The sequence below is a fragment of the Elaeis guineensis genome, chromosome 12 (assembly GCF_000442705.2).
Source record: "Elaeis guineensis isolate ETL-2024a chromosome 12, EG11, whole genome shotgun sequence".
NCBI classification, from domain to species: Eukaryota; Viridiplantae; Streptophyta; class Magnoliopsida; order Arecales; family Arecaceae; genus Elaeis; species Elaeis guineensis.
Window position 1 is genome coordinate 9483949 of NC_026004.2, and position 20597 is coordinate 9504545.

At 37.7% G+C, this 20597-nt stretch overlaps 1 pseudogene; it reads right to left on the reverse strand.

The window, feature by feature from the left end:
• Positions 1–3969: 3969 nt before the first annotated feature.
• Positions 3970–20597, reverse strand: LOC105055511 (uncharacterized; annotated as a pseudogene).

Below are 20597 nucleotides of genomic sequence, written 5' to 3' on the forward strand. Positions count from 1 at the left end.
GCCGTTCTCCTCTTCGTTGCCGGCCGTCCGCTGCTGGCCACCGCCGGCCGAACCCCATCGCCGGCCGTTGTCGGATCTTCGGCCAAGCCGCCACCCCGTCGGAGCTTGAGCCACCGAGGGGGGGACCTCACGGTCTTCCCCTGTTTCAGCCAAGGGAGGCCGCGGGAAGAAAAGAAAAGAAGAAGAAAGAAGAAGAAGAAAAGAAAAGAAAAAGAAGAAAAGAAAAAAAGAAAAGAAAAAGAAAAATAAAAAAAAAAAGAAAAAGAGAAAGAGAAAAATAAAAATAAAATAAAATAAAAAGAAGAAGAAGAGAGAAAAATTTTCTCTCTCTCCTCTAACTACCTTCTCTCTCCAGTTTCTCTCTCTAGATTCTCTCTCTATTTTCTCTCTCTAGATCTTTCTCTCTTTTTGTGAATTTTATCTCTCTAGAATCTTTCTACCCTCTCTCTGATTGCATCACAGACCCTAGGATATATTTGAAATAAAAATATGATGAATTGAGATTGCTCCGAAATTCGTGCAGTAGATCTGATCCCAGTCCGATCCTATTCGCAATTTGTAACACTTGATTCATATTGAGTCATCCTGATAGGACCTCTGATGGTCTCGACCATGATTGTCTCATCGGAAGGATACGAAGATTCTATCTCTACTTTCTCTCTCTACTTTCTCTCTCTTCATAGATTTTCTCTCTCTAGAAGTCTTATGGATCAGTGGAGGATCCTGATACATAGACAAATCCTAATTTTGATTAATCCTAAGAGAGATCCTCGATTTGTGTATTAGGATCAATTATTGATAATTTCTCTATATGTGATTTTTATATTGATCAGGGTTATGAAGAGATGATTGTCTGCATATGATATCAAGTGAAATATTTTGTTAAAGAAATTCATAAATTAAAGAAGAACATTGATTTCTGTGCTTGGATCAGTCACCGGTAAAGGTAAGAATCCCTGTACATGATCACTATTATATATATGCTATTTTATTGTTGGTCTTGCATCGTTGATTTTGTATCGTCAGATTTGAGATCGATGAATTTGTTATACCTGAGATACTGTTATTTGATTTTGAGCATGAGTATGTTATGTCAATATATATGTATCAGAGATTGATAGCCTGATTATATGGGTATGACATATCTGAATTGATCATAATGCAAGACAGAATTGATTTGATGAAATCAACACAAAATGATTAAATGAAAAGAAAGAGATATATGGTATGGACTAGTCTTGTCATATGGAACAGCCCGCCAGGAGCTTATGCCTGGGACAGCCCGCCAAGAGCTTATGCCTGGGACAACCTCTCACGGGCTTTCATACGTGGGACAACCGGCTAGGAGCTCGTCCTGGGACAGTCTTGAAAGACTTTTTAAGTGGATTCGATCCGGATGATGATTGAGGTATAGACTCAGAAAGTCCAGAGCTAGAAAGAAAATGTTAAAAATCATATGATTATGAAAGGATAAATGAAAGATAAGACATGAAACAATTGTTGAACAAAAGTGTTTCACCTGTTAATATATGATGATGCATCTATTTTGACAAGACAGAAAATTTATGAATGTTTGCATTATTCTGGACATTGAACATGAGATTTTATATCTTACTGCTTATCCTTATTTTCAGACTATATTACTATATCAGTGTGATATGAAAATTCTTACTGGGCTGTAAAGCTCACACCCCTTCATCTTTCTTTTTCTTCTCAGAGTTACAGGATGCTTATGATTGACTATGATCTGGATTTACGGGTGAGCAGAAGGATAAATAGAGTGTCATAGTATCTGATCAGAAAATTGAAGAAATTTAAATTGTAATTATGCAAGATTTTATGAATTATTATTGAAATTAAATATTATGGTTGATGAGATTGTAATGATTTAATTTGGCCTTGCATATTCTTTAGGACTTGCTCTAAGTAGTGTGCGGCCATCACGTATCCGACCCGGATGTTGGGTTCGGGGCGTGATAAAGTTTCCCCATGAAGAAGTAAAACCACACAGAAAGAAGAGATGATTGGCTGTTTCAAACATTCTTCTACATAGACCGCACCTGAGATGATGATTCCAGCCACGTTGAAGAGAGTGTCCTCCGCCAGTAGCTTGTTTCTCAGGAGGAGCCAAAAGAATAGTTTTATCTGAACCGATTTTCTGCTTTGCAGTTGCTATTTGGGTCTCTAAAATTTAATAACGGATACTGAAGATCGTATATTTTTAATGGTACTGGACTGAGAAGTTCATGCAAAATCCCCAGCCACGCTAAATTAGACTGAGGTGATCTGGTGTCACCTAGGAAGAAGCAACTGCTTATTTTCCTCAACCGATCTCACTTTATTTGTAGATTAAGGGGCTCCTAACTTGCAATGGTGTTTTCCAACCATATCCATGATTATGGAAACACAGCAAGCATCACTGCATCAGCAAACATCATTCGTTAACGCTACCAAAGATACAGTAGTCAAACGTTCATTTAAACAAACATATTGACAATGCTTTCATAGATGCACCATAGTGTTTGTCCCGCACTACAATTTCATTTTTTTTCACCGCATTCGTAGTTTGATATTTGGAAAAAAATCTTGAACCATCTGTTAGAGAGTCCCTATCATTGATAGATCTCACTAGATGAATTGGTCGTCTTCCCCGGAATTCTAAGACAATATAAGAAGCCATCAGGTCCTTGCTAAGATTTTTGATTGCTTAATATTTTCCATAGGTGGTAATTCATTTTCTTTCAGGGATTTGAGAGTAAACAGATGCTGCAAACCAGAACTTCGGCACACTGGTTGCACAAAATAAAATCTGAAGAATGAGCACTTCGTACAGTTTAATCCTATAATTGAAAGAATTGATTGGACAGAAACATAAAAAGATGAATTAGGCGAGAAAAATTTGACCACAAATAAGAGTTGAAAGTGGTTAAGGCCTGCCTCTTCTCACGCAGAGGGTAGTGATAACAAATCACGGGCAAAAACTAGGGATGCCAACTTTCAACACGACATGTGAACATGACCCACGACGCCAAACTTTCATGTTAGTGATGGACTTATACAGGTTCACGTCGACTTGTTTATGACACAAAAAAATTTGTGTCGTATCGCATGTTAACCTATAAATCCATTTATGACATTTAATTTATATACAAAAAAATATAATTTTTATCTTTTTATGAGAAACCCTAAAACAAAACTAAACAAGCATATAAACCCCCACACATAACCACCAAACTCAACTCTCTCTTTCGTTTCAAATGCACCGCCACCATTATGTATTTATATGATATTAGTGTGAGTTATAATTTACTTGATTGTTGTTTATATATGTATGAAATATATTATTTAAATAGGTTAGAAAAAATTTATTTATTAAAAATATATATTTTACATAAAATAGATTATTTATATTAAACATATCGTATAAATATGTTAACCCATCACGACACATTTAATAATCATGTTAAACAAATAGCATATTTAATAAATAGATTCATGTATGTGTTGGAGAATTTTGATATAGTTATTAATCATGTCATATTCATATTTTTCATAATTATATTCATATTGAAATCATGTCGACACGATCATAATGCAAGAATACGAAATGCACCTCTAGCAAAAACTAGTAGCACCGCTGCTAGCAGACTCTTTCCTAAGCCAGGTATTTCATGTCATTATATGATGGATTTACTCAAAATACACAATCAATAGAACAAGAAAAATGGATGAAAAATAACATTAAGTAGACAACAAAACGGACATGTTAAACATTATTTGAAAAATTGGGTAGCTTGATCCCTGCATCATCATGAAGCAAACAAATAATGCTAATCAGCCGAACTTGAGTAGGTGAAGGGGTCTTTTAAGCGGTCTTCCTGTATAGAAGGAAGAGGACGCTACACCTGATGGGCAAGCAGCTTCACTGTGAATCTTTGAAATGTAAGAATTCTAAGACAATGCGTTGACTTCTCAAAAATAAATATGCCACTAAAGGACTATTTGATTGGGGAGAATGAAGGTCTGAAATCGGAATAAATGACTCTCATTCCAACCATTTGGTTGAAAGGAGTCCCATTCCGATTTCGACTCCAGAATGGAATGAGAATGGCTCAATTTATACAGAACGCTTCAGAAGATTTGACCATTCCGATTCCGATTCTCATTTCTATTCCAATTTCAGTTACAAACCCAACACCCCCAAATTACAACAAAAGAAAAAGAACTACTTAAAATTTACAATTGTGCCTTAACATGTTAAAGCTCAAAGCCATATATCATGTTAACATCCATATGCATCCCATGATAGAACTTTGTCATTCTGACAGCCTTCAACACTCCTTTGACAACAGATGTTCCCATCACTGGTGCTTTGTGGAACAGATATCAAAATACAGCAATTAATTTTTGGATTTTTGCTTGTGCTCGCTCCTTCTCTTCAGATCTATCCAGATCTCCAATATTATCATGTTCCTGCAATATGAGGAAGTTGCTGCTAACAACCATATAAAGGCAAAGCACAGTTATTTATGACAAGCTGATAGATTAGAAATTTGACAAGTTCTTCTAGAGAAGAGGAAAGATAATACATTCTTTTTTGATACAAAATATTGACATTTTGAAGAAGCTCCTAGCTCTGATCAAGCACATTGTTTTCCATATAAAAGTGATACTATGGTCATACAGTCAAGTTGTATCTTTTGCCTCCATGAAATTCAGTTTACAGGAAGCAGCTCGTACTTTAGTACCATTTCAAATTTATTTAGCCAAAACACTTAAATTTTTGTTTTCCTGCTTCAACATAATTTAATGGCTGCACAAGCACAGCTTATGCAAAAGCGAGACATCAGAATGGAATCTTGAGTGACAGGATCACAATCATCCATCACATACTTCTCATAGATCACACGCACCACCTGTGCCACATGCTATTCACACCCCATATGCAAATATGGGGGCCTATCTCCACCCCAAGTATGGGGTTACATACTTGCTCCCACTCTTACCTAACCAGTAGACTACCATCCAATGCTCATGCAGGCCAGCACACTCATAAAAAGGAGGGGTGGAAGGAAATAAAAGTTTATACATCCTCTGAGAAGAATAGATTCTCCAACTTCAGTCTATGAGAATGGTGGGGGCTAGTAATTCCCCTCCTTGAGCCATCAACCATCTATTGAGAAAGAATCAAAGCAAAGGCATTTCACTACTACATCCTTCAGTGAATCATATCAACATCTCCCGCAAGCACCAGATCATTTTGTTGAGAATAATACCTGGGACACATCTGGGACACCAATCCCCTCTCCTGTCAAACTAGAATATCCTATTTCGTACTGATCAAGATGGACCAGGATGGTTGGATCCCAGCATTTGAGATGGCTTGGCATCCCAGGATGCATTTTTTTTTATTTTTTTTTTTCTTTTCATTCGGGTTGTTAATGACTGTGTCAGTCCATCAGAACCATCTGGATCCACCCCAATATCAATACCGAACCAACACCAAACTGGAATGGGAGTTTGTACCAACATTTAAACCCGAGCTCAATAATAACAAAAGAAACACATCTAACACTACAGTGAGTTGCAAATTATTCCATTAGGTTCTCAAATAGCAACCTACAGTTCTATACATTTCACTCAAATAATACAGAGTAAAGCTGAAGTTCAATCAGGCACTAAGAGTCCTCACTTCAGAAAACAAATTGACACTGTTATAGTCCTAAAGGATTGAGATATAAGAACCAGTTTAGTTCTGATAGTGCAACATGACTGGGAGAAAAAAAGAAAAACGTTTCTTAATAATGCATACCTTAAGTATATCCTTCACAGTTCCCATCTTTCCTCATCAACTTCTGTTGTCTAAGTAATAGTTCTATTCTAGGCCTCATCCGTGGCCCGTGGGTGCATACATAACGACCATCTAAAATCAAAACTCAAGGCCATTGATTTAGAATCAATTAATTAAACAGAAGTTGCTTGAGCTCTACTTAGAACACCATAACAACCATCTAAAATCAAAAGTCAAGGCCATTGATTCAGAATCGATTAATTAAACAGAAGTTAATTGAGCTCTAGTTAGAACACCAGTGATGGCCAAGAATAAGTGCAATCAACTGGAAATTAAAAAAAAAAAAAGGCTCACTCAATAATAAAATGGAAAAAATGTGAAATGTAAAGTGAATGAAATCTTGGAGAAAAATAACAACATTACACTATCACAACATAGTGCTTGCCTGAAGAGTGAAGAGCCCAGCTTCCTTTTTTCAATTACAATGCTCCTCTTCATCCATCTATGAAAATAAGATGACCAGATGTCAAGCTTAACCTTAAACAATAAGCTGAAGCAAACTCTAGATTGAGATGAGGTAGTGGCCTCCAAGTCATCCTATTCAAGTCTATTAAGTTGTTCAGCCTTAGCTTTAACTCCCATCAGAATACCTACAAATTGCAGCAATTGATCATATGTCAGAAGCAACAAGTTATAACATCGATAGCAAGAAATCAAACTCAAGCAATAAAGATTCTACAGAGAAGGCAGCAAGATATCAGAATTTTACCCCATATAGAGTTCAAGCCAAGATATGCTGAGCCGGTACCGTCGGCCGTATCACTGACTGACGGTACAGTTTCGTACCATACTGAACCGAGGAGAACTGACGAAGGCAAGCAGACCCGAACCGAAAGAAGAAAAAGAGGAAAAAGAGAAAAAAGAGAAATAAAGAGAGAGGAAAAAAAAAAGGGAAGGAGCCGGCGGGGCTGCCGGATGGCCTCCGACTGGCCACCATGACCGCCGAAGGGCGCAGTCCACGTACGCAATGCCACAGGCGTGAAACAGGGGAGACACCACTGTTTCGCAAGTTTTTTTAAAAAATGTAGTTTCAAGTGAAGCCGGCAAATAGTTTGCCGCCTTCACGATTTTTGAATTTTTTAGAAAAAATCTCTGAAGTCGGCAACTGGGTTGCCGACTTCATCAGTTTAAAACCAAAAAAAAAAGAAAACAGACGACGGCCTGTTTCGAAAAAGAAGAAAGGGCGGAGCCGCGAAGGGGCTCCGGCTTCGCGGCTCCGCCCGCTCGACCGCCCTCAGGCCATCAGCGTTGCCTCGCCGGCCACCGGGGGCCTCGCGACGGAGGCGCCGTCCATCCAGTAGGTCCTCCCCCAAGTGCTCTCTCTTGCTCTCTTGAAAGTCCTATCGGATGATACAGGGCTCGGAAGCCCTCTCCAACAGTCGTAGCTGGCCACGATCGGCCTCCGACGGCTCCCACCTCCCTCTCTCCTCTCTCTCTCTCACTTTTTCTCTTTTTTCCCTCCGTACCATCGGTGCACCAAATTTATCAGCCGAATCATGCCGGTTTCCCGTCAGTTCGGTATGATACAGGGTGTATCAGCCAGTTCGGCACGGTATGGAAAACCTTGGTTCAAGCGGTTGGTCTATATTCACATTCATTTTCTACAAATTTATTTAACAATCTCACCCTTCTTGAACCTCTCACAATGGCACCTGATGAAAAATTACCAAATATCAGGACATAAGATAAAGTGGATAAATGAAAAATGGTGAAATTTAAAAAATGGGGTGATGACCAAATTTAATCAAATTTCTAAATGCTAATCAACAAATCTCTCGCAGCTAGTAAGTCAGAATTTAAAAGCAGATCAAGCTACTCATTAACTCACACTTCGTCTCCCTGCCATGCTACACAGATGAGCTGCTATCCCAGAAGAGGTAGTTGAAGGTATGAGCAGGTAGAGATACAGAAATACAAAACATTGGTCCTAGAAAATAGTAGACAGTTAACCCAAGCATTTAAATAACTCAGTACTAAGTTGATGCAACAGAACAACTAATCTGATTCATTCAACAAGGTAAGAAAACAAGAAGCGACCTAGAGTGATTGAAATTAGCAATTTAGATGATGTCATATACGATAGCCACTAGCATAAACACCAGAAGGCCTGGGAGTGGAAATTGGCAAATAGGCAGCATTGAGATGGAAAGTCCCTAAAACAAGGGGATAGAACACAAGGCAGCCTAGTGTGCGAGGCTCCTATCACTACGAGGTCTGGAGAGGGTCAAATGTACATAGCCTTGCCCTCACAAGCAAAGAGGTTGTTTTTGTATTTTGAAATCTGTGACAACCAAGTCACCATTGTGCCAAGGCTTACCCTCAAACAAGGCAATAAAATGCTGCTTGTTAAAAGAAAAAAAAAGGGAAGAAGTGTAACGGACAAGTAACTTCAGCAGATACCTTATCCCAGCCCTACAAGTTAGGTTTATCAACCAAAGCTCGAGAGTGTATTATAATTGGCACTTAGCCTGCACCAAATACCTATAAATTAGTATTTGCATCACATCCAAAGCAATCGTGTGATCTTTCTGAAGATTCAACATACAATGAGTAGAATCCCCCAACATGAAACAAAAACACTTAACTACAAGAATATATATGCATATCTATGTGTGTCCATGCACACACACACACACACACACACACACATATAGATATACCTATACATATATATATATATATATATATATATATATATATATATATATATATATATATATATATATATATATATATATATATCTATATGTGTGTGTGTGTATATATATATACATATATATATATGTGTGTGTGTGTACATATATATATATCTACATATACATATATACATATACATATACATATATATATATCTACATATCTATATATATCCACGCACCCATACACGCATATATATATATATGTATGTATACATACATACATATAGATACATACATACATACATATATATATATATATATATGTACGTATGTACATGTACGTACGTACGTACATGTATGTATGTATATATGTACATAATATATATATAAACATTGAGTTGGACTCCACTATCCACACCCAAACTCATGTTCCAAATGCACTTCTCAATTATACACACACACACACACATATACAAACATACAGACATATATATGTATAAACATTGAGTTGGACGACTCCACTATCCACATCCAAACTCATGTTCCAAATGCACTTCTCACTTATGTCAAGATAGAGTCTGCACGAGACTTACCAACATGAGGATTTTTCCTTTTTCCCAAAAATCATGAGAACCTTTGTTCCGGGAGCCTTTCCACAGATGATTACAACTGGGATCTCTGAACATTCAAATATCATTGGATGCTCATTTTTTTCCAACGTGCATAGATTTAAATGATAATATCTCATCATCGAACAAATAATAGAGAAAACGGAAGATTTGACACAATATAAACGGAAGGTTGTGAATTGAGAGAATTGCAAACATTACAACCCAAGAACATGCTCAACAACGTAAAAATAACAAAAATTCGAAAGGGATGGAAGGGAATAAAGAAAGAAAAAATCATCAAGGGTCATGTAAGGACTTCAGAAGTTAGAACCACTAATGCCCTAGAAGCTTTCTATAAGGCTTCATTCCTTGATGATTGGCTAGCATCAAGGAAATGCTTAGATTCAAAAGAGAAACCAGGCCTGGCAGATCCTAAGTGTGAGGCAAAAACTTCCTAATGATGCATAACAAGGCAACTTCCCAATTCCCAAGTTTATATGATGTCTCAAAAGCATGTTATTCATGCTTAAACTCATTTGCTTATCTTTCTAAGAGACTATAACAAATTAAGAGGATAGTGCATTTGGCAACAAGGGCGGGCATATTAGAGCCCAAGAGTCCCCCTAGATGATCAAGACATTTGTGTAGACTAATTTAAAGAAACCAGCAATCATGTAGAGTGAAATACAAATCAAACACCTGGTTCATCATAAAATTGCATATGGCTTTCATATGTTCTATCTGCATTTACTTTGTTTCAATAAGTACGTAACTGAACACAACAAACCATGAATATACAACATATTGGTTTATATGTGATAACCAGATGACACATTCATGAAATAAACATGATAAAACAGTGGGTTCATAAGAACATATAGGATGGATCACATGAATTAGCATCTACAAGCTATTACATCAACAAAATCAAAGTACAACCTCCAGCAAATATGACATTCTTTTTCCACAAAAAAAAAGGCTAATTTTGCTATAAAAATGTTTCTTGTGATATCAGGTTACCAATAATATCAATTATAGATGTACAAAGACAACAAGGTCACTAAGGATAAATCAATAACGACCAACATTTCCAAAGAAAAGAATTTGAATGGCAATGATAAGCCAATCACTTTAATTAAAATAAGTTATTTATTTATTAATTAGAAACTTTATCTTAATGGAAGTTGTCAGAAAGATCCCTCCCTCAACCAAAGAAAAGGGCATGGTAGTGGCTTCTTTGTCAGAAAAATGAATCTACATAAAATATTGTCCACTTTAAAATTTGGATCAAATCTAGAATTATGAATGTAGAGAAACCAAGTCTGGGCACCCTAACAGATATTCAATTTGGTATCTTGACTAACTTGCAACACATGTACCAAAATCTACTATTTCTCAAATCATAAAATTAGCCAACACCTCTTTTCTTGATCTCTCAACTATTTCATTCTCTCCCCACCTCATGATTGATGGAAAGAAACCCTAGGTCTAACTTATCCCCATTCACAACTGATAGAAAGTCTTGTATCATGGACCCACCACCCTGCTCCAATGTTCTTGTGGTAATTTTTCTGAAAGCTGACTACTGCCTGGCCTTGATTCTCCTCTCTTCCTGTCTCCATGCTCCATTGACATCTCCCCAACATTTCAATTGATGGTCAACCACCACTATGCCTTAATGCTTTTTCCATACTAACACACTCCTTGGCGGTCGACCATCCACCAACAGGAATGCCTCGTCCCCCTCCCTCCCCACCCTTCTCTCCCTAAAAAAATCCCAACATCCTCCACTCTCTCTCCCCTCCATTCTCTCATCAAATTGGTGACTGATCTCACCCAAAGGGACTAAACCGCCCCACCCCACCTCCTCTCCTCCCCAATGTTCAAAACACTAACAGCACCATACCCCATGGGCCCATCACTATACTCAACCATTGGGGATATTGGCCAAATTGAGCAATATTATATTCTCTCATTGGGGTGTTGGGCATCTTGAGCAATGTTATATTCCTTCACCATGTTTGAGATAGATCACCAATGAATAACCATAAGTCTATAACCCCAGGTTGTCAAACCTAGCTCTGATTTGGCCTGATCTTTAGCCACCACCACATGTATAATATATCTATGTATGTATGTATGCGTGTATGTATGTACAAGTAATATCTCCTTCATCGATAAAGTCAACCCATGTCAATGGGATGAGACTTGCTAATACCAGAAATAGGTAAACAAGAGCAGACAACATCAAAGATAAAAGAAAGCTAAAAAAAACATACCAATTCATCAAGATTTCAAGGATATAAGATAGAACTTCCAGGTATTCCAAAAGCCAAATTCTTGACTTAAGGAAAAAAAGAAAAAAAGCAGAGCTAAGGGCCTATTTGTCAATGCATTTGTTTTCTTTTTTCTGATTTTTTTGAAAATAGAAAAGCAAAAGGGACAACCTAACAAATGGTTGGTGAATCTTTTCATTGTTCCATAAATTTAAGAGTAAAAACATTTAACCAAACTTTTCATCTTATTTCTATTTGTAGAACTACCACAACCGTTTACAGCAGCACTGACACCGCCATAGCTAAACCGACAGAAACAAAATCAAATAATTACAAACAATACAGTAATCAAGATTACACCAAAAAATCCATTAGCTTTAGCCAACAATCAATAGGAAGATGTGGTGTTTATATATAAACCATTCATATGCGCAGTCATTTTTATAAAAGTATAATGAAACCAGCTACTTCATTCTAAGTTCAGATTTTGATGTTTTCCACTTATAAGTCTGCTTTTCCACTTTGTGAAACAAGCCCTTTTGTTCATGTACTACCGTAGTAACACTGGCAAGCAATTTAACAAGAGTTTCCAGCAAATATATAGAAACTTTATTTATTTTGCATTGAATGTAACAACTTTGCTGAATCATATTCTCTAATTAATCAGGGCCAACTACGTGCATACAATTACCCAGGCCAACTTCACCTAGATCCTTATCAACAATATGGTGGAGCACACACTTGCTTCCAAAAGTTGATTACGCAGTCATAAACAAATTAACTTACAGACTAAGAAACACATAGCATGCAAGATACAAGAGAACAGTAATTTTAAAGTTCCAGGATCCACTTGCCTTCTTACCAAACAATAGTGCAACCAGTTAAATCAGATGCTCTTCCAACTCCTCTTGGTAGCCCTTTTCTTATTTTGCTTGCTCAGAAAAATCTAAATATTATACAAAATTACAAAAAAGATGCATAAATTATAATACAAAAAAGATGCAAACAATGGATACAAAATATAATATGCAAAAAGTAGAAAGGCTTGATAAATTTAAAAAGCACTATGAATGCATCACTGATTAAGTTGAATACAAACATCAGAACAAGGGGCACAGTCAAAAAGAGGCAATATGAAAACAACCCTCAAGATCATCCTTCAAAAAGGAAATAAAATACTCACATGGAACATAAATTTTAAATATTAAGATACAGATGGCATATGAATGAAGGGAATAGAAGTCATATCATTTTTCCAACCAACAAAAGCACACACCTCTACATGCAAATAATGCTACAATCTGTCCATTCAATGCTGAACAAATTAATCCAATTAATACATCTCAGCGTATATTTGCACCACTCTATATGCAAGTCAAAATCATTAAAAAAATTGCTAATTTGTATGCATTACCTCTCAGCAAAATAATGACCTCCAAGATTACCAATGTATTTGGTAACCTCCTGAATTTAAACAATTATTCTCATCATGAGAAACATCAACGTAAGAGGCTAACTTTTCAAATCCATGGCCGTGCTGATCTTTATTTTATTGCTTTTTTACAATCTGAAGCCTTTCCACATATCATACCCTCCTATGGTCTGTGGTTAATTATACGTTCCTTTTGGCATTGCAGCTGCAATACAAGACACGATGTCTTACAGTCATTATTTTCTTCTCCATCTTCATTTTTATCTCGTTAATGCAATTGCTTTCCCATGACAGTTAAAATAGATCTGTTCTGAAAAAAGACACATTTTAAATCTACATTTTGATAACCCCATTATCCTTCAAACAAAATCATACTTTCAAAGACATTAAGTTTCATAAACAAGAGAGAAGCAAATACAATAATGTCCTCTCTTTTGCATTGGAATATTAGTCCTACTGTTGGATTAGTTCTATATACAAATTTCATAGCAGAGCCCTGAATCCTTAACACTGAAGCATTGCGCCATGATTACATCAAACTGATACTCAAGTAATTCAATATATCAATCATGTGTTTGTCAAATTTTCACATGCAACAATGAAGTGGCATTAAACATCACATGTATGCATTTGTGGGACTGCCAAGAAGCTGCAAGGTGAAGATATGTAATCGAAATGATGAGACAAGGAAAATAAATAAACCCTTTAGAGGACATTGAGGAGGATCGGAATCACAACAAGGGCCTGTTTAGAAAGGATAGGATTGGCCCAAATCCTATAGGATTTGGAAATCATATGGATTAAAATCCCATTTTCTTTCTTAGCCACTGTTTGGGGTATTGAAGTATGGGATAAAAAATCAATAGGAAGTGGCTAATCCTATAGGAAAAAAATAATGACGTCGAGATGTCATTATATTTTTCCTATGATAATCAGGCTTCCTACCCCCATCATATTGATGCGTGATCTCCTCCCCCTCCCCCACCCTCCCCCTCATCTGCCTCTTCCCCTTTCCAACTGCCCCTCTCCTTCCTCACCTTCTCCACCTCCTCTCCCTCCCCCACACCCTCCGGTTCCTCGCTGCCTTTGCTGAACGCCTTGAGGTTCCCCCGGTGCCCCTGCCCTCAACCTTCTCATCGCTGTCCTCTGCAGCTCACACCGCCACATCTTCCACGTTGGCTCATATGCTTGAGAAAAAACCCCATCGGAACTTAAGAAACCCTCTGATCTCCCTTAAGTTCTCTCCTTCCCCACAAATCTCCAAAAAAGAGAATGAAATGAAAATAAAAGGACGTAAAAAGAAAAAAATGATCAATCTTCGTGAGAAAAGGACTTACCTTTTAATTTTTTTCCATTTTTCCTTTGTTTTCATTGATTTTCCCAATGATTTCCCCAGATTTTTCCTATTTTTTATGTCCTCAAAAGTCTCAATTGGGTGGGAAGCTTGGCGCAGCTACATAGGGAAGCTTAGATGATGGCTAGGGTTTTGTGTTGGGTGTTTATATGTAAGAGTCTAGACAATATAAATATATTATCAATCAATTTAAAAATAGACAATTGTGGCTTATTGGTTAAGGTGGTGGTTAGGCCATCTAAAAATTTGGGGTTCAAATCCTCGTATCGTCCTATGGATGGCAATGGATTGGGTATGGGTCGAGTCGGCCAATATCCATACCCATCCTGAATTAAAAATGTCATACCCATATATTAAAGTTATATCGGGTCACATTCAAGGTGAAGCATACCATTACCCATACCCCACCTGAACCCGCTTCAAGATTTTATTTAGAACCCATACCTGCCTTAGATCTTAATTGGATCAGATAAAATCCACCTCATTCGGATCAGATCAGGTCGGATATCCAGTGGGTCAACTACAATCGCCATCCCTTAAATGGGTCCTAATGTAGGATCTGGATCCAACCCAATAGAAGATCGGATCAAGTTAGATAGGGTCAAATCCACAATCAAAATTTTTATAAAAATTTATAATATATATATATAATTGGATTCAAATAGCAGATACATGAGGGCCAAATTTCAAATCCATCCTAAATCCAAACAAGTTTTAATTTTAAATTCCAAAGATACACAAAGATATGTCAGCTTTTCTTGATATGAATTATTTTGTAATTACAATGATTAATATAATATTTTGATAATGATAAGTTTATTATTTTGGTAAAAGAAGGGATAGAGAGATAAAAGGAAGAGGAAGAAGAAGAAGAGAGTGGAAGAAAATCCTAATTCGTAATCCAAACATAGGATAGGATTAGTTTACATAGGGCTTTTCTCCTAATAGAATTTTATGTATAATCCTATTGGATCAAATCCTACATTCTATCATGAATCTTATCCTAAGTTTATAAATCTTAGATATCCAAATAGACCCTAAGAAAGAATAATTACTCTTACAATTCAACACCTGAAAGAGCAATAGAAACCAGCCAAAGTGTAATTGGTCAACTTCTTTTCATATAGCCAACTTACTTAAAATAATATACCAATGATGATGCTTATATAGCCAAGAGTAACTATGGATATTTATGAAAGACAACATAATAATGTGGAATTTTCGAGGGCATCATGGTCTTCATCTGAAAATTTTGTATGATAACATGTCCCTTTTAAAAACACCATACACAGGTTACCAATATAACATAAGCACTTTACAATGGGTTATCTCAAACCACTTTAACATCTATACCCAACTAAATATCAATTCTAAGAGGAAGAGACAATGGGATCACATGTATACATGGCCATGTAAAGATAAACCCACCATGCATTACTCATTATCCAGCTGTAAGGCTTTTCCATTTGGTGAAAATTAACCAAGAAAATTGAAAATCCACCTTGTGATAATTAAGTTAAAATTTTCTGATATTCTTTGGATCTAAAAGCGACAAATCTATAAGATGTCCTATTCGAAACAGTTGCTTGTTTAGTTTCACTTCATCACCACTTTTCTCCAAAGGGTTATTGCAACTATGTTTTCCCTCGTTTCATAAGCAGTAGTTCGATGACATTTTTAACCCCATTATCTTTCTAACAAAACCTTACTTTCAAAGAAATTAAGTTTCATAAACAAGAGAGATGCTAATACAATAATGCCCACTCTTTTGCATTGGAATATTAGTCCTACTATTGAATTAGTTCTACATACAAATTTCATAGCAGAGCCCTAAATCCTTAACACTGAAGCATTGTGCCATGATTACATCAAACTGATACTAAAGTAATTCAATATATCAATAATGTGTTGGTCAAATTTTTACATGCAACAATGAAGTGGCATTAAATATCACATGCATGCACTTGTGGGACTGCCAAGAAGCTGCAAGGTGAAGATATGTAATTGAAATGGTAAGACAAGAAAAACAAATAACCCCTTCAGAGGACCTTGAGAAGGATTGGAATCACAATAAGGGCCTGTTTGGAAAGCATAGGACTGGCCCAAATCCTATAGGATTTGGAAATCCTATGGATGAAAATCCTATTTTTTTTTTTCTAGACACTATTTGGGGGATTGAATTATGGAATAAAAAATCAATTGGAAGCGACAAATCCTATAGAAAAAAAATAATGACCTCTGGTCATTATTTTTTTCCTACGATAATAGGGCTTCCACCCCCGTCGTATTGATGCATTATCTCCCCCTCCCCCACCCTCCCCTTCGTCCACCTCCTCCCCCTTTCCGACTGCCCCTTTCCTTTCATGCCCCCTCCTCTCCCTCCCCCACGCCCTCCACCTCCTCGCTGTCTTCGCCAGCCGCCACAAAGGTCCCCTCGACACCGCTACCCTCAACCTTCTCATTGCTGTCCTCTACCGCTTACACCTCCACATCTTGCACATTGTCCCACATGCTTGAGAAAAAACTCGAGTCAAAACCTAAGAAACCCTCCAATCTCCCTTAAGTTCTCTCCTTCCCCACAAATCTCCAAAAAGGAAAATGAAATGAAAAGAAAATGATACGAAAAGAAAAAAAAAATGATCAATCTTTGTGAGAAAAGTCTTACCTTTTAATTTTTCCATTTTTTTCTTTGTTTTCATTGATTTTTCCTATGATTTCCCTAGCATTTTCCTCCATTTTTTAGGTCCTTAGAAGTCTCAATAGGGTGGGCGGCTTGGAGCAGTCGAATAAAGAAGCTTGGATGATGGCTGGGGTTGTGTGTCAGCTGTTTATGCATAAGAGTTTAAACAATATAAATACATTATCAATCAATTTAACAATAGACAATTATGGCTTATTGGTTAAGGTGGTGGTTAGGCTATCTCAAAATTTGTGAATCAAATCCTCATATTCTTTAATTTTAAATCCCAAACTCTTTCCAAATCCTATAGAGTGTTGCTAAACGAGTTACGAATGGCAATAGATTGGGTATGGATTGGGTCAGCTAATATCCATATCCATCCTGCAATTAAAAATTTAATATCCATATCCAACTAGTACCCACCTCAGGTTGGATCGTCTAGATAAGAGGGGTCGAATTGGATCAAATTGGGTTGGGTAGAGAACTCATCAAGCGAATACTATAAAATAATTATAATTTTGAAAGGAGGGATTTGGATTAAATTTATATCGGAACAGGTTCGGGCAGAGCATATCATTACCCATACCCCAACCAAATCCACTTCAAGATATTATCCAGAACCCATACCCACCTCGAGCTTTAATCAGATCAAATAAAATCTACCTCATTCGGATCGAATTGAATCGAGTCGGATACCCAGTGGGTCAGCTATGATCGCCATGCCTAAAATGGATCCTAATGTAGGACCTAGATCCAACCTAATAGAAGATCGGATTAAATCAGATCGCATTGGACCTACGGTCAAAATTTTTACCAAAACTTATAAAATATATATATAATTGGGTTCGAATAGCGGGTACCTGAGGGACAAATTCCAAATTTATAGGGGCACATTTCAAATCCATCCCAAACTTGAACGAGTTTTAATTTTAAATTCCAAAGATACGCAAAGATATATTAGCTTTTTTTATATGAATTATTTTATAATTAAAATGATTGATATGATATTTTGATAATGATAAGTTTATTATTTTGGTAAAAGAAGGGATAGAGAGAGAAGGGAAAGAGGAAGAAGGGAGAGGGAGGAAATCCTAATTCATCATCCAAACATATGATAAGATTAGTTTACGTAAGATTTTTCTCCTAGTAGGATTGTATGTATAATCCTATACGATCAAATTCTACATTCTATCACGAATTTTATCCTAAGTTTATAAATTCTAGATATCCAAACAAACCCTAAGAAAGAATAATTACTCTTGCAATTCAACACCTGAAGGTGCAACAGAAACTAGCCAAAGTGTTATTGGTCAACTTCTTTTTGTATAGCTAACTTAATAATGTGAAATTTTCAAGGGCATCATGGCCTTGGATCTGAAAATTTTGTATGATAACATGTCCCTTTTAATAACACCATACACGGTTTACCAATATAACATAAGCACTTTACAATGAGTTATCTCAAACCACTTTAATATCTGTAGCCTACTAATTATCAATTCTAAGAGGAAAAGACAGTGGGATCAAATGTATGCACGGTCATATAAAGATAAATCTGCCATGCATTACTAGTAATCCAGCTATGTGGCTTTCCCATTTGACGAAAATTAACCAAGAAAATTGAAAATCCACCTTATGATAATTAAGTTAAAATTTTCTGATATTCTTTAGATCTGAAAAAGACAAGTATATAAGACATCCTATTCGGAACAGTCGCTTGTTTAGATTCACTTCATCACCACTTTTCCCCAAAGGGTTACTTGCAATTATGTTTTCCCTCGTTTCATAAGCAGTAGTTCAATGATGACTCAACTACCCAAAGTCAAATAAAAAAAAAATGTGGTTTTGAGATTCCACTAAACACCAAACCAGAAATTGAAATACTTCAGTTTCAGCCACAAACAATCTAGAATCTAAAGAATGCCTCAAAATTTTCAGCCAAGACTAACTATAGAGGCAAAAATTGTCATAGATATGCCCAATCTAGGCAAACACTTGCTATTTCTTCTTTATTGCAGATAGAAAGAAGCATTTAGCAAGACTAAACTCAAATTTTTATCTTGCGAAGATTAACATCTGTGGCATTAGATTTCCCCAAAAAAAAACATTATAGCAAAAGCAATGTTTTGACATAAGCTTGATAATCTTGATGCTCAATCTGATGGACAGGCACACATTAGGCTGCCATCAAACAGTAAAACAATGCATTACATTTTTAAATCATAAATCAATTTCAACTTAGGTTTTCATTTCAAAAGATCATCAAATTATTTAAGCCTGAAAAAATTTCTGGAACAACACATCAAAACAGTCCCAAATCAAATTTGGACGATGTCTATTTTACTTACTGACCATTTGCCTTTATTAGTTTCTGCACGTTTTCTACTTTTTACTAACTTCTGATTCCGTTTAAAATTTTTGGATGGAACAGGTAAAATTAGAGGCAATACCACTAAAACCATTTCAAAATTGCCAGATGAAATTCACTTGTTGAGGATTTATGGCTATAGCATTGCATCTCAGATGCAAAGGGATGGACAGCCAAGCTCATCCTAGAAAGGGCCAATAAATAAAAAAATGCATATAACCATCCTTAAGAAATCTAGAAACAGAAAAGCATAATAGAAGAAGGTAGCAAGAGAGGACTTGCCCTACCCATGAAAGTGGGGAATGCTGTCTTCAGCCCCAATACATCCACAAACCGCTCGCGGACCCATATGCAGACTTCTAATGCTTCATTATGATGATCATCAGATCCACTCCCTCCGACTTCAACAACCTCTCTTTGTTCTCTATCGGCACAAACAGGTTACCGAGCATCTCCTCGTCGGAGCTCTTCAGGTCCCTCGGCTTGTACATTGCCACAGCCCGCAGCACCGCAGCAACCCCGTTCATCTGCCCTAGCCTCTTCTGGTTCGCCATGCTGTTTAGCAGCAGGATCGCGAGAATCTCCGAGGCATACTGCTTGTTGGCATCAAACTCCCGACCTTGATCCTCCCCAGGAGCCACCACAGGAGCTTGATCCGCTCGCAAACGAGCTCCACGACCGCTCGCTTGACCTCAGTCATGTTTTCGATGGTGGCGAAGGTGTTGTGGATGGCGGCGACCTCGTCAGGGTCGGCCTCAGCAGACGGCCGAGGTTCTGGAGTAGGAGCTCGAGTGCATTATTCTCCGCGAAGGCGTCGACGGGGAAGGGGGCGGGCTCGTCGTTGTCATCGAGGACGTCCTCTCGCCAGTGAGGTCCATGAGTAGGCCAAGGACATCGACGGAGACGTCGATGTTGTCGTGGCCGAGAAGGCCTACGTTGTAGGGGACGACGTTGAGGGCGACGAGGTCCTGGTAGAGCTCCGGATAACCGGCGAGGATCTTGAGGCGCTCGATCTCGTCTTGGACTCGACCTCGGAGTCAGCGAACTTCTCCAGCTGATCGGGGTACTTCATGCGGGCCATCCGGTTGTCGCAGAGGCGGGCGCTCGAAGAGAGCACCAGCTTCTTGAGAGCGCAGAGGTCGAGCACCTCCACCCGCCATTCTGCGACTTCTCCACCACCTCCAGGAGGGAGAGGTCAATTTCACCGCCACCATTGGCAGCAGCCGGAGGGATCGCCGGAGCTTCGTCGCGCTTCCACTTGTGGTATTTGCCCATGGTTCACGGGAGACGGAGGGGGAACAAAAACCCCAACCCTAGTTCAAAACCAGCGAACGATCCGGATGAAGTCCGAAAGAGGCGAAGAAAGTGGCTACCAGGGTCGCGAGC